The sequence below is a fragment of the Malania oleifera genome, chromosome 8, assembly GCF_029873635.1.
Source record: "Malania oleifera isolate guangnan ecotype guangnan chromosome 8, ASM2987363v1, whole genome shotgun sequence".
Classification (NCBI taxonomy): Eukaryota; Viridiplantae; Streptophyta; class Magnoliopsida; order Santalales; family Ximeniaceae; genus Malania; species Malania oleifera.
The window spans coordinates 51,441,519-51,455,459 of record NC_080424.1 but is presented as its reverse complement, the minus strand read 5'-3'; positions in this window follow the sequence as shown (position 1 = coordinate 51,455,459).

Here is a 13,941-nt window from a genome sequence, read left to right as displayed (position 1 = left end):
AATAATAATAATCTATCAATGTATAAAATATAAGACAATAATTGTCTCAAATGAAATTATAATTATAGTTGTTGAGGTAATATGAAAAATTTTTAAATAAAATATTATTATCATAATGGTAATTATGTTTTCTTATAAATGATCTCAAAATTTTGTAAAATTGTAATAACATTTCGGAATATGAGAACTCTATAATGATGATATAATTATGATACATTATTAATCACTTGATGGAAGTGATTATAAAAGAGAGGTTAGGGGTTGATCCTATCTAAACTTATGATGTTTATGTTAAATATATTCATCAAATTAAGTTGAAGCATAAGAAAGAGTTGGTTGAGAGATACAAACACAATCTGAAATATATATGTATATATATTTGGAGGCTATGGATCAAGGTATGTTTTATTTTAATGTTAATGATTGTAAAGTTATGAGTTTCGAAGGTCTTAAAATTATTATGTATAAATAATGTTTATCATGTTTAAACTTATATGTGATATCAGAACGGAGTTATAGAAACTCAAATTTTTTATTTTTTTTTTTATCAAATGGGTAAATGTAATGATCAACTGTATATATATACAACTATTCTAAGCATACCCAGGTCAACTAGATACAAGTGTGATAATCTAAATATGCATCCAAAACAATACATCAAAACCAGGGCATGCCCGGGGGCCAAAATGACCAATCCAGAGATAATGTGCCCAAAATATTACAAGAGCAACAATATGTTCTACAATATCAACCTGAGTACATATCAAATTTATCAAAAACCGCCTTATAGATATGTCTTTGGATTACTTTAATTAATTCCATATGGGGTAATATATAGTTTTCAAATCTTTTCCTATTTCTAAAGTGCCAAATAAAGTATACCGTGGTAGCTAATCAAATCCTTCTTCAAGCTGATTGAAACCCCTTACCTTTCTTTTCTTTGTGTAGCCATTTCACCGCAACCTTAATTGCACTCATTGCTCTTTTAATTCCCAACCACTTCCTTATGCGTCCCCAAACCTCAGCTGAGTATTTACACCTGAAGAAGAGGTGGTCTTGAGTCTCTACATCCTCCATACAGAATGTGCATCTCTGATCTATCCCATCTACTGGTAGTATATCACAAGTTGGAAGCTTACCTTTCCAACCAAGCCATAGGCAAAATGCATGTTTCGGTGTATTCCCATTATACCATATTTCTTTCATCCACGTCATTTTTTGAGACTTTCCCCTCCAAAATTTTCGATTATGATTAAAGGTTCATGTTTCGTTAAACTTTAGTTTATGAATCAAGGCATAGTAACCTTCTATTTTTTTAATGCATAATGGTGTAAGTATGGTACATCTTGGTTAATAAAATCTAACAATACAGCACGTCTCGAAACTTATTTTATGTGCACTGTGTTTAATTATGTTCTGTCATGATACTTCTTAAAATCTATGTAATAATAATGATGATGCTGATCTGATAGTAAATATATATAATGATTGTCACGCCCCGAACCCGCAGATGGGTCCCAGGTGTGAAAATAGTAACCTAACTTGTCTTTGTATCAATTAAACATGCATGATACAATACTAGAAGAGGATCCAACCCCGTGGGGTATACGAAAGCCCTAAAAGAAAACATACACATACACATTTGTACTCATCAAAATACGCAGCGGAAATATTCATTCTATCCATATAACATACCATACCAAAGTCTATACAACACTAGGATATACGTTCTCATAATTACAAAACATACTCCGGGTGTCTACAAAACCATCACGACAACCCAGTTACAAAACTCGTACCTATCCAGGCACTAACTGTAGCTAAACGACACCCCCACTTCCATATCCTAGGATGTTAGTTTCGGCTACCTGAAGGACCTGAAAAAAACATTATATATACATTTGGAGCGAGACCCCTCTCAGTAAGAAAGAAAACAGTTTATATCAGTATGTGACATACTAGTGTTATTTTACGTAAAACATAACACCATACAATACAATACAGTTTCGAAACATTTCCATACAGTTCCAGTATTTTCACAAATCCATTCCAGTACATACGATACCCAAACATAGTGTTAGTGTCGTCACACTCAAGCAACCGAAACCCTGTGATAACCGAAGCCTCACAGTGGTACGTCGCCAATACGGTGTAGCTCACATCCATCGCTGACCAGCCGGAACACATAGGCTATATTTCACGCCCTCAGATATAGAGTCTAACACTCTTGCCCATAGTAATGAACCGGTACATAGTGCAGTGTACGGTAATTAGCTGCCACATAGCTATTTCAGCGTACGATAATTAGCCGCCACTAGCTGATTTCACAATACCTGCAATCATTTTGGAGCTCAAGTTCCTATACTTATCAGCGTACGGTAATTAGCCGCCACTAGCTATTTTACAAAATACCTGGAACAATTACATACAACCATACATTCCTCACTCATTTGGTATACTGTAAATCATATCGTTTTCCAATACAAGCATACAATTTTATACAAGTATGGATACAGTCACCTCAATAATACAGTTTAAATACAACATACCATTTTCCAAACAAAGTAAAGATGATATCCAATATCCCTGATTTTCCCGAAAACTGTAACCCGAAAATCCCACATTTTTACCCGATAGATTTCCCCAAATAAGTAGTCAAAACATACATACGATCGTAACCTACAAGTTTACCAATCTCGATTTCAAAAATAAACTGATATAAATAGAATCCCTTTACCTTAACTCGAAATCAAACCACAAACTCTACGGCTCCCAAAACTACAAACCGAAACACCAAAACCTAAACAACCAAGAACAATACTTCCTTACAATTCGTACTACTACACATATTTCGAAACAAAAGTGGAAACCAAGCCTTACCTCGATTTTGGACCAAAACCTGAAACTGCTCGAAACGAGTTTCCGATCCGTTAAAAACGTAGAGAATCCTTCCTTGATCCTCATAATAACGTCAGATTTATGAATCAAGCGACGAACGACGAAGAAATCTAAGAGAAAGAGAGAGCTCCGAATTATAAAGAGAAGGGAGAGAACTTTAGCTAACTTAGCCCCAAAGTAACCAAATAGATCTTTTATAGAACCTTTGACTTGACCGTCCTCGTCGACGAGATGACGTCCTCATCGAAGAGCTTAAGATTTCAGATTTTCCAAAATCCCTCGGCATCTCCTCGTCGGCAAGACACTGAATTTCGTCGCCGAGAATAGAAGGGACTTCATCGACGAACCTTAGCTTTGTCGATGAAGCTTGCCTAATTTACCAATTTACCCTTCTTTTATATAATTAATCCATATATCACGGGTAGGATTCTTACAATCTCCCCTCCTTACAAAAATTTTGTCCTCGAAATTTGCAATCTCTCATTACGAACTCATTTATACTACTAAATACATACACACTCTAAGAAGAATCGGCGGCCATTTATACGCAACCCCGTCACAATAAATACATACATTCCCTCACTTATGGCGGAGGAATACCATGGTTACATACAAACACAGTCTCGAGAGCTCACAATGATACAGGACTCTCCCAGAGACTAACCACACAATATGACTACGATAACAGAGCATCACATTTATACTTACATACCCATACCAACCCTGCTATCTAACTACTACTCAAAACAACTGCGAATACTTTCGGGGTATTTCCGTTTCTAACTCCCAAGAAACTTCTTCAACCATGTGATTCTGCCACAAAACATTCACTAACGGTATCTCCTTGGTACGCAACTTCTGAACTTTTCGGTCCAGAGTCTGAACTGGTACTTCCTCATATGCCTACGCATCCCCAAGTTCCAAGGACTCAAAACTAATAACATGCGACAGATCCGGCACGTACCTCCTCAACATGGACACGTGAAATACGTCATAGATCCTCGAGAGCACAGGAGGTAGAGCAATCTAGTAGGCCACCGAACCCACTCGTTCTAGAATCTTGAATGGTCTGATATACCTCGGGCTCAGCTTACCCTTCTTCCTGAATCTCATCACTCCTTTCGTCGGAATAATTCCCAAAAATACCTTACCCCCCACCTCAAACTCTAATTCATGGCGACGAACATCTATGTAGCTCTTCTGCTAACTCTGAGCCGATTTAATCATATCTCGGATCAAACCCACCTTCTCAGACGCCTGTTGAATAAGTTCAGGTCCTAACACCTGACGTTCACCAATCTCGTCCCAATATAAAGGAGATCGACACCTCCAACCATACAAAACCTCGAACGGTACCATCCCAATACTAGCCTGGAAGCTATTGTTATAGGCAAACTCCACTAGTGGCAAAAACTGAATCCAACTACCACCGAAGTCCAATACGCAAGCCCATAACATATCCTACAAAATTTGTATTGTCCTCTCTGACTTTCCATCAGTCTGGGGATGGAATGCTATACTGAAAGTAAGCTTTGTCCCTAGTGCTCCCTACAAGCTCTTCCAGAATCGAGAAGAAAACCTCGGATCTCGATCTGAAACAATGGACACCGGTACCCTATGCATTCTTACTATCTCATGCACATACAAGTCTACTAGCTTACTCAAAGGGTAGCTAACCTTCATTAGTACAAAGTGAGCAGATTTCGTCAACCTGTCCACGATTACCCAAATAGCATTATGCCCATGAAGTGCTGGTGGTAATTCGGTAACAAAGTCCATGGAAATGTGCTCCCATTTCCATACCAGAATAGCTAAGGGCTATAACGGCCCTACCGACCTCTGATGCACAGCTTTCACCTGCTGACACGTCAGACACTGCTCCATAAACCAAGCAATATCCCTCTTCATACCACTCTACCAGAAGAACTCACGCAAATCCCGATACATCTTCGTGCTACCCGGATGTACTGTATACAAGGAACAATGCGCCTCCTCCAAAATCTTCCTTCTGATCTTGTCGTCGTTTGGAACACACAATCTGGTCCCAAACCTCAACACACCTCTCTCAAAGATGTTAAAATCTGCAGCCAATCCCTATTGTACTTTCTCCACCGTCTCAACCAACTCCACATCTCTAGTCTGCGCGGCTTTAATACACTCAAACAAAGTCTAATGGATCACCAAGCTAGCAATGAAAGCCCGATGATCACCAACCACCAACTCCACGCCAAAGCTTTCTAGATCCCATCTGATATGATGTTGAGCTATGACTACAGACACTATCGCATGCTCTAACTTCCGACTTAGTGCGTCAGCTACCACATTAGCTTTCCCCGGGTGATAATTGATCGTGCAATCGTAGTCCTTGATCAACTCCAGCCACCGCCTTTGCCTCATATTCAACTCATTCTGAGTGAAAAAGTACTTGAGGCTCTTGTGGTTAGTGAAAATCTCACATTGAACACCGTACAGGTAGTGTCACCAGATCTTCAGCGCATAAACTACAGCGTCCAACTCCAGATCATGCGTAGGGTAATTCTTCTCGTATTCCTTAAGTTGCCAAGAAGCATAAGCAATTACCTTACCCTGTTGCATAAGCACACATCCCAAACCTTTTAGAGATGCTATAAATCACATAATCGTCCTTCCCCGAAGGAATAGTCAAGATCGAAGCAGTAACCAATCACCATTTCAGCTCTTGGAAACACTGCTCACAATCCTTGGTCCAATCAAACTTCACACCCTTCCTGGTCAATCGCGTTAGAGGCCCAGACAACTTAGAGAATCCTTCCACGAACCGACGATCATAACCCGCCAGTCCTAGAAAACTCCGAACCTCCTACACACTCTTCGGTCTCATCCAATCAACCACAGCTTCAATCTTGCTAGGATCAACTGAGATAGCACCCTTAGACACCACATGACCTAAGAACGCAACCTGATTCAACCAGAACTCACATTTCCTCAGCTTGGCATACAACTTCCTCTCTCGCAGAATCTGCAGCACCAACCTCAAATGGTTTTCATGCTCTTCCGGACTCCTCGAGTATATCAGAATGTCATCGATGAATACCACTACGAATTGGTCCAGTTATTCATGGAAAATCCTATTCATCAGATCCATGAACACCGCTGAAGCATTCATCAGCCCAAAAGGCATGACTAAGAACTCATAGTGGTCATATATGGTTCGAAAAGCAGTCTTCGCAATATCCTCAGATCGAACCCTCACCTGATGATACCCTGATCGCAGGTCAATCTTCGAAAAGACCTGCGTTCCCTGCAGCTTGTCAAAGAGATCATCAATACGAGGCAATGAGTAATGATCCTTCATAGTCACCTTGTTAATTTCACTGTAATCAATGCACATACACATCGACCCGTCCTTCTTCTTCACTAATAAAACTGGACCTCCTCAAGGCGATACACTAGGTTGAATAAAACCCTGGTCCAATAGTTCCTGCAACTGCTCCTTCAACTCCCAAAGTTCCACAGGAGCCATTCGGTACGGAGCTTTAAAGATTGGTGCCTTACCAGGCAGCAACTCTATTACAAACTCCACCTCACGATCCGGAGGTAAACTGGGTAAAACTTCCGGAAACACATATGAAAACTCGTTGACCACTCGAATATCATCGAGCCTCAACTCATCCCACGGCGGTCCCTTCACGAAAGCTAGGTACCCCTAACATCCATTCAGGAGTAACCTCCTCACCTGTAATGCCGATAGAATCTGTGGCATCGAACGCACACACAATCCTACAAACTCATACTCCTGCTTCCCAGGCGGTCGGAACACTACTATCTTCTTACGACAATTAATCACCGTATAATTAGAGAATAGCCAATCCATCCCCAGTATGACATCGAAACCAGACATGTCGTATACTACAAGATTCGCCGGTAGCAGCCTTCCTTGTATTACCACTGGGCAGTTTCCTAACATCTTACTATAGATCGTTACACTCCCAGTCGGCGTAGCCACAGACAACGTGTCATCCATCACTTGGGTTTCAACCCCACACAACTTCACAAAACTAGTACATATAAACAAATAGGTTGCTCCCGAATCAAATAAAACGACAACTTTATTCGAAAACAGTAACGTGGTACCTGTCACCACGTTCCCAGCTTATTCCGCAACTGCTAGAGTAAGTGAATATACTCTTGCCGGAGCCGTGGTTGCCTGGTAGTTTCCCCGAGGCATCTAATTACTCCCATGGTTCTGGTTCTGTGCAAGCGTATCTCTCCTCTGTGCCTGACAGCTCCGTGACATATGGCTCGGCTTGCCACAATTGTAGCAGTTACCCTAGAATAACTGACATTCGCCGTCGTGCCATTTGTGACACTTGGCGCGTGGTGCGGAGGATGGATCCCCCTGGGAATTTTGCCGCTCGATGTTTTGTTGATAACCTGAACTATAGTTCTTCTTCTTCTTCCACTGTCCCTGCTGAGGACTAGTCTGAGACCCAGAAGATACTGGCCTCTTCCTATGTTCCTGCACCACCTCATCTCCCTAGAGGTCGGTCTCAGCTACGGTGGCTTTATCCAACAAAACAGAGAACTCGCGGATCTGCAGCATCCCCACAAGCCAGCGAATGTCTTTCCTCAAACCCTTCTCAAATCTCCGAACCTTCTCATGCTCGTTCAGAACCAAGTACGGCGCAAAACGAGATAACTCGATATATCTGGAGGTATACCTCTGCATCGTCAGAGTCCCCTACATTAGACCCGAAAACTCATCGGCCTTCTCATCACGAGTGGAAGTCGGGAAGTATCTCTCGAATTATACCTCCTTGAAGCGGCCCCACGTCATACCCGATGGACCAGCTCTCTGCTTCTCATGCAATCTCACCTCAGTCCACCAACGTCCGGCCTCTCCAAACAGCTGGAAAGTAGCCTAAAGGACTCTCTGCCTATCCGTGCAGTGAAGGACTTCCAAAATCCTCTTGATTTTCTCGACCTAGTCCTCCGCCGCTATCGGATCGAGTCCTCCTACAAACGTCGGAGGGTGCATGTGTGTGAACCTCTCGATGGTACACCCAGCATCGATAGGAGAGCTCTTGCGTCTCCTAACACTCCGCCCGATCTCGTGTAGAACCTGCCTCGTCAAACCTCGTGGCACGAAAGGAGACTCATCACTCGTAGTCCCCTTGGAGCCACTATCCAAGTTGTTATCCTTGGGCTCCATTCTGAAAATAGAATAGGAATCGGTTAGAATTCCTATATCATACACAGTCAACACAATTATTAACACTATTCATGTTAACTATCATGTCAACTACCACTCTAACGGGTCCAGGTTTGACCTATCACACTGACATGAATCCATCAATGGTTTGTCGTGGTCTTTCTGAAATTGTCATTCAAGGAAGAACACAGAAAACCACCAACAAGTCCCCGTCTAGCAACAACACAATCTTGGACCTACTCAACCCATTTCCTACATCCTATCCTCTGGTATGTACTCATAACTACGCCTAACCAAGTCTACAAGACCTAAAACCTGGTTAGTTCTGATACCAAGCTGTCACGCCCCGAACCCGCAAATGGGTCCCAAGTGTGAAAATAGTAACCTAACCTGTCTCTGTATCAATTAAACATACATGATACAATACTAGAAGAGGGTCCAACCCTGTGGGATATACGGAAGCCCTAAAAGAAAACATACACATACACATTTGTACTCATCAAAATACGCAATGGAAATGTTCATTCTATCCATATAACATACCATACCAGAGTTTATACAACACTAGGATATACGTTCCCAAAATTACAAAATATACTCCGGGTGTCTGCAAAACCATCACGACAACCCGGTTACAAAACTCGTACCTATCCAGGCGCTAATTGTAGCTAAACGACACCCCCGCTTCCGGATGCTAGGATGTTAAGTTTCGGCTACCCGAAAGACCTAAAAAAAACATTGTATATACATTTGGGGTGAGACACCTCTCAGTAAGGAAGAAAACAAGTTATATCAGTGTGTGACATACCAGTGTTATTTTACGTAAAACATAACACCATACAATACGATACAGTTTCGAAACATTTCCATACAGTTCCATACAGTTCCAGTATTTTCACTAATCCATTCCAGTACATACGATACCTAAACATATGGTCAGTGTCGTCACACTCAAGCAACCGAAACCCTGTGATAACCGAAGCCTCACAGTGGTACATCGCCAATACGGTGTAGCTCACACCCATCGGTGACTAGCCGAAACACGCTGGCAATATTTCACACCCTCAGATATAGAGTCGGACGCTCTCGCCCACGGTAATGAACCGGTGCATGGCGCAGCGTACGGTAATTAGCCGCCACATAGCTGTTTCAGCGTAAGGTAATTAGCCGCCACTAGTTGATTTCACAAAACCTGGAATCATTTTGGAACTCATGTTCCTATACTCATCAATGTACGATAATTAGCTGCCACTAGCTGTTTTACAAAATACCTGGAACAATTACATACAACCAAACATTCCACATTCATTTGGTATACTATAAATCATATCGTTTTCCAATTCAAGCATGCAGTTTTATACATATATGGATACGATCACCTCAATAATACAGTTTAAATACAACATACCATTTTCCAAACAAAGTAGAGATGATACCGAATTTCCCCGATTTTCTAACCTACAAGTTTACAGATCTCGATTTAGAAAATAAACTGATATAAACAGAATCCCCTTACCTTAACCCGGAATCAAACCACAAACTCTACGACTCCCAAAACTACGAACTAAAACATCAAAACCTAAACAACCAAGAACAATACTTCCTTACAATTCGTACTACTACACATATTTCGAAACAGAAGTGGAAACCGAGTCTTACCTCGATTCTGGACCAAAACCCAAAACTGCTTGAAACGAAAATTCAATCCGCTAAAAACGTAGAGAATCCTTCCCTAATCCTCGCAGTAACGTCAGATTTACGAATCAGGCGACGAATGGCGAAGAAATCTAAGAAAGAGAGAGACAGAGCTCTGAATTCTAGAGAGAGAAGGAGAGAACTTTAGCTAACTTAGCCCCAAAGCAACCAAATAGATCTTTTATAGAACCTTTGACTCGGCTGTTCTCGTTGACAAGATGACGTCCTCGTCGACGAGTCCGTCAGAAAATTCGCCGACGAGGAGGTGGCCTTGTCGACGAGCCTGAGATTCCAGATTTTTCAAAATCCCTCGGCATCTCCTCGTCGACGAGACATTGAATTTCGTCACCAAGAATAGAAGGGACTTCGTCGACGAACCCTGGCTTCGTTGACGAAGCTTGCCCAATTTACCAATTTACCCTTCTTTTATATAATTAATCCATATATCACGATTTGGGTTCTTACAATGATAATGTATGCTAATATGAATCTACAAGTATTTTGCAAACCTGTTTACGTTACTCACAATATTTTAACATTGTGATGTTATAAAATATTTTGATTTTAATCGCCAAAGTGACTAAATCATTAAATAAAGTACTTATATGTTTGATGTTAGAGTGATATAAAATTATTATAAGACATCAAGAATCACCCAAAGGTCGATTAATTGTTCTTATAATATAAGGATAATGTTTTTGTAATATTATTATGTATTATTATTTTATCTATTTATCCAAAAATAATAGATACTTATAATGAGTACATATAGTGTTACCAAAGTAATGTTAAAATTTAAAATTTAATTAGCATCATTTTAAAACTCTTAACATTAGTGTTTTTCCCAAAGGAAAACATTAATATATTTATGTTTATGATCTTATAAATGTTTCACTCAAAGCATTAAGTATGGTTAATTCTTTCAGTATTTGTGCCTAGATCGTTACACTTGCATGCTTCATCTATTCTAATGTTTAATGGGTTGAATTTTGCTGATTGGAGTGAACAAGTTCAATTTCACCTCGGTGTATTGAATCTTGATTTGACACTCTTAAGTGATCAACCTACTACTATTATTGATTCTAGTAATGCTGAAGAAATAACCTATTATAATAATTGGGAAAGATCAAACAGGTTAAGTTTGATGTTTATGCGAATGAGTGTTACAAATAACATCAAGACAGCTATTCCCAAAACTGAAAGTGCTAAAGAGTTTTTAAAGTTTGTGAGGGAGCCAAACAGAAAATAAGTCTCTTGCTGGGATATTAATGGGTACGTTAACCACAATGAAGTTTGATGGTTCACGTACTATGCATGAGCATGTTATTGAAATGACAAATATTGCAGCAAAACTTAAGACTTTGGGAATGGATGTGAATGAAAATTTCCTTATTCAGTTCATTTTAAACTCATTGCCGACTGAGTATGGACTGTTTCAAATGGACTATAATACCATGAAAGATAAATGGAATGTGTATGAGTTACACAGTATGCTAGTTTAAGAGGAAACACAACTGAACAATAAAGGAATTCACTATATTCGTTATGTGAACAATCAAGGAGCTGAAAAGAAAGTAAAGAAGTATGGAAAGGAAAAAAGATCTTTAAAGGATAATGAATCCTCTTCTCATATCCAAAAGAAGGTATCAAGCAAGGACAAGTGTCATTTCTATGGGAAACCTGGACATTACCAGAAGTACTGCTTGAAACCAAAAGCTTGGTTTGAAAGGAAGGGTAAGCCTAGTGCTTATGTATGTTTCGAATCAAATTTAGCTAAAGTTCATTATAATACTTGGTGGATTGATTCTGGATGTACATCTCATGTTTCTAATATGATGTAGAGTTTTCTTACAATTCAGAACATAAACCCAAATGAGAAGTTTATCTTCATGGGGAACAGAATAAAAGTGTCAGTTGAAGCTGTCGGGATTTATCATTTAATCCTAGACACTGGTTATTGTTTGGATTTATATGAGAATTTTTATGTTCCTAGTATTTCTAGGAATTTAGTTTCATTATCTAAATTGGATGTTTCTAGATACACTGGTAATTTTAAGAAAGGATGTTTCAATTTATTTAAGGATACGTGTATGGTTGGTTGAGGTATGCTTTGTGATGGATTATATAAGTTAAAACTTGATAATCATTATGCTGAAACACTTTTAACCTCATATCATAGTATTGGCACTAAACGAAGTTTAGTGAATGAATGATCTTCTTACTTGTGGCATAAACGGTTCGGTCATATTTCCAAAGAAAGATTAGAAAGATTAGTAAAGAGTGAAATAATTCTAGATTTGGATTTCACTGATCTTGACATTTGTGCAGATTGTATTAAAGGAAAGCAGACAAGACACACAAAGAAAGGAGCCACAAGGAGCACTCAGCTTCTAGAAATTATACACACCAATTTATGTGGACCCTTTAACGTAAATACCTTCAGTAATGATAGATATTTCATCACCTTTATCGATGATTTTTCACGTTACAGATATGTCTACTTGCTACATGATAAATCTTAAGCGATAAATGCTTTGGAGATTTATGTAAATGAAGTTGAAAGGCAATTAGACAGAAATGTGAAAATTGTTAGATCTGATAGAAGAGGTGAATATTATGGAAGGTATAACGAAACTAGACAACTACCTGGTCCATTTGCTAAATTCCTTGAAAAATGTGGTATTTGTGCTTAATACATAATGCCAAGTACACTAGAATAGAATTGTGTATCAGAAAGGCGTAATAGGACTTTAATGGACATGGTTAGGAGCATGATAAGCGGAAAGTCTTTACGCAATTCATTGTGAATGTATGCTTTAAAAACTGTCATGTACGTATTAAACCGTGTTCCTAGTAAGGCAGTTCCAAAGACACCATTTGAGCTTTGGACTGAGAAAAAACCAAGTTTACGACACTTGCATGTTTGGGGTTGTCAGGCATAAATTAAAGTTTATAATCTACAAGAAAAGAAGCTGGATGCAAGAACAATCAGGGGTAATTTCAATGGTTATCCAGAAAAATCAAAAGGGTATATATATTTTATTGTCCTAATCATGTCACAAGAATAGTTGAAACTCGAAATGCTAGGTTCATTAAGAATGATGAAACTAGTGGGAGTATGATTCCATTAATTGTGGAAATTAAGGAAATTATAACTCCCGCTATTCAAAGTAAACCTATTATAGAAAAACCACAAGAGGTTGTGTTAAGACGATCTTAAAGAGAAAAGAGATCTGCTTTCTCGGATGATTATGTGATTTATCTTCAAAAGTCAGATTTTGACTTGGGAATTGAAGATGATCCAGTTTCGTTTTCACAGGCCATTAGCTGTGATAATTCTGATAAATTGATGGATGCCATGAAAGAAGAGTTAAAAGTTTATGGAACAAAATGAAGTATGTAAGAGAGTTGGATGTAAATGGGTCTTTAAAACCAAATGAGACTCTCATGCTAACCTTGAATGGTACAAGGCCAGACTTGTTGCTAAAGGCTTTACTAAAAAAAATGGTATTGATTATAAAGAAACTTTTTCATCGGTCTCTAAGAAAGATTCTTTCAGAATTATTATGGCTTTAGTAGCTCATTACAATTTAAAGTTACATCAAATGGATGTGAAAACTGCCTTTCTAAATGGGAATTTAGATGAAGATGTTTATATGGATCAACCATTGGGTTTTACAGTTGAAGGGAAAGAAAATTTGGTGTGTAAACTTAAGAAGTCAATATACGGACTTAAACAAGCCTCCCAACAATGGTATCTTAAGTTTAATAATACCATTGGTTTCTTTGGATTTAAAGAAAACACTGTTCATCGGTGTATATATTTGAAGATTAGTAGGAGTAAGTTTATATTCCTGATTCTGTATGTTGATGATATTTTGCTTGCAATTTATGATCTTGATCTGTTACAAGAGATTAAAGAATTTCTCTCTAAAAAATTTAAAATGAAAGATATATGAGAGGCAAAGTATGTGATCGAAATAGACATATTTCGAGATTGGTCCCAAGGACTGGTTGGTTTGTCTCAGAAAGGTTATATAAATAAAGTTTTAGAGAGATTTAACATGGACAAATGCTCAGCTTCACCCGTTCCAATTCAGAAAGGAGACAAGTTCAGTCTCATGTAATGTCCTAAAAATGATCTGGAAGGGAAGCAA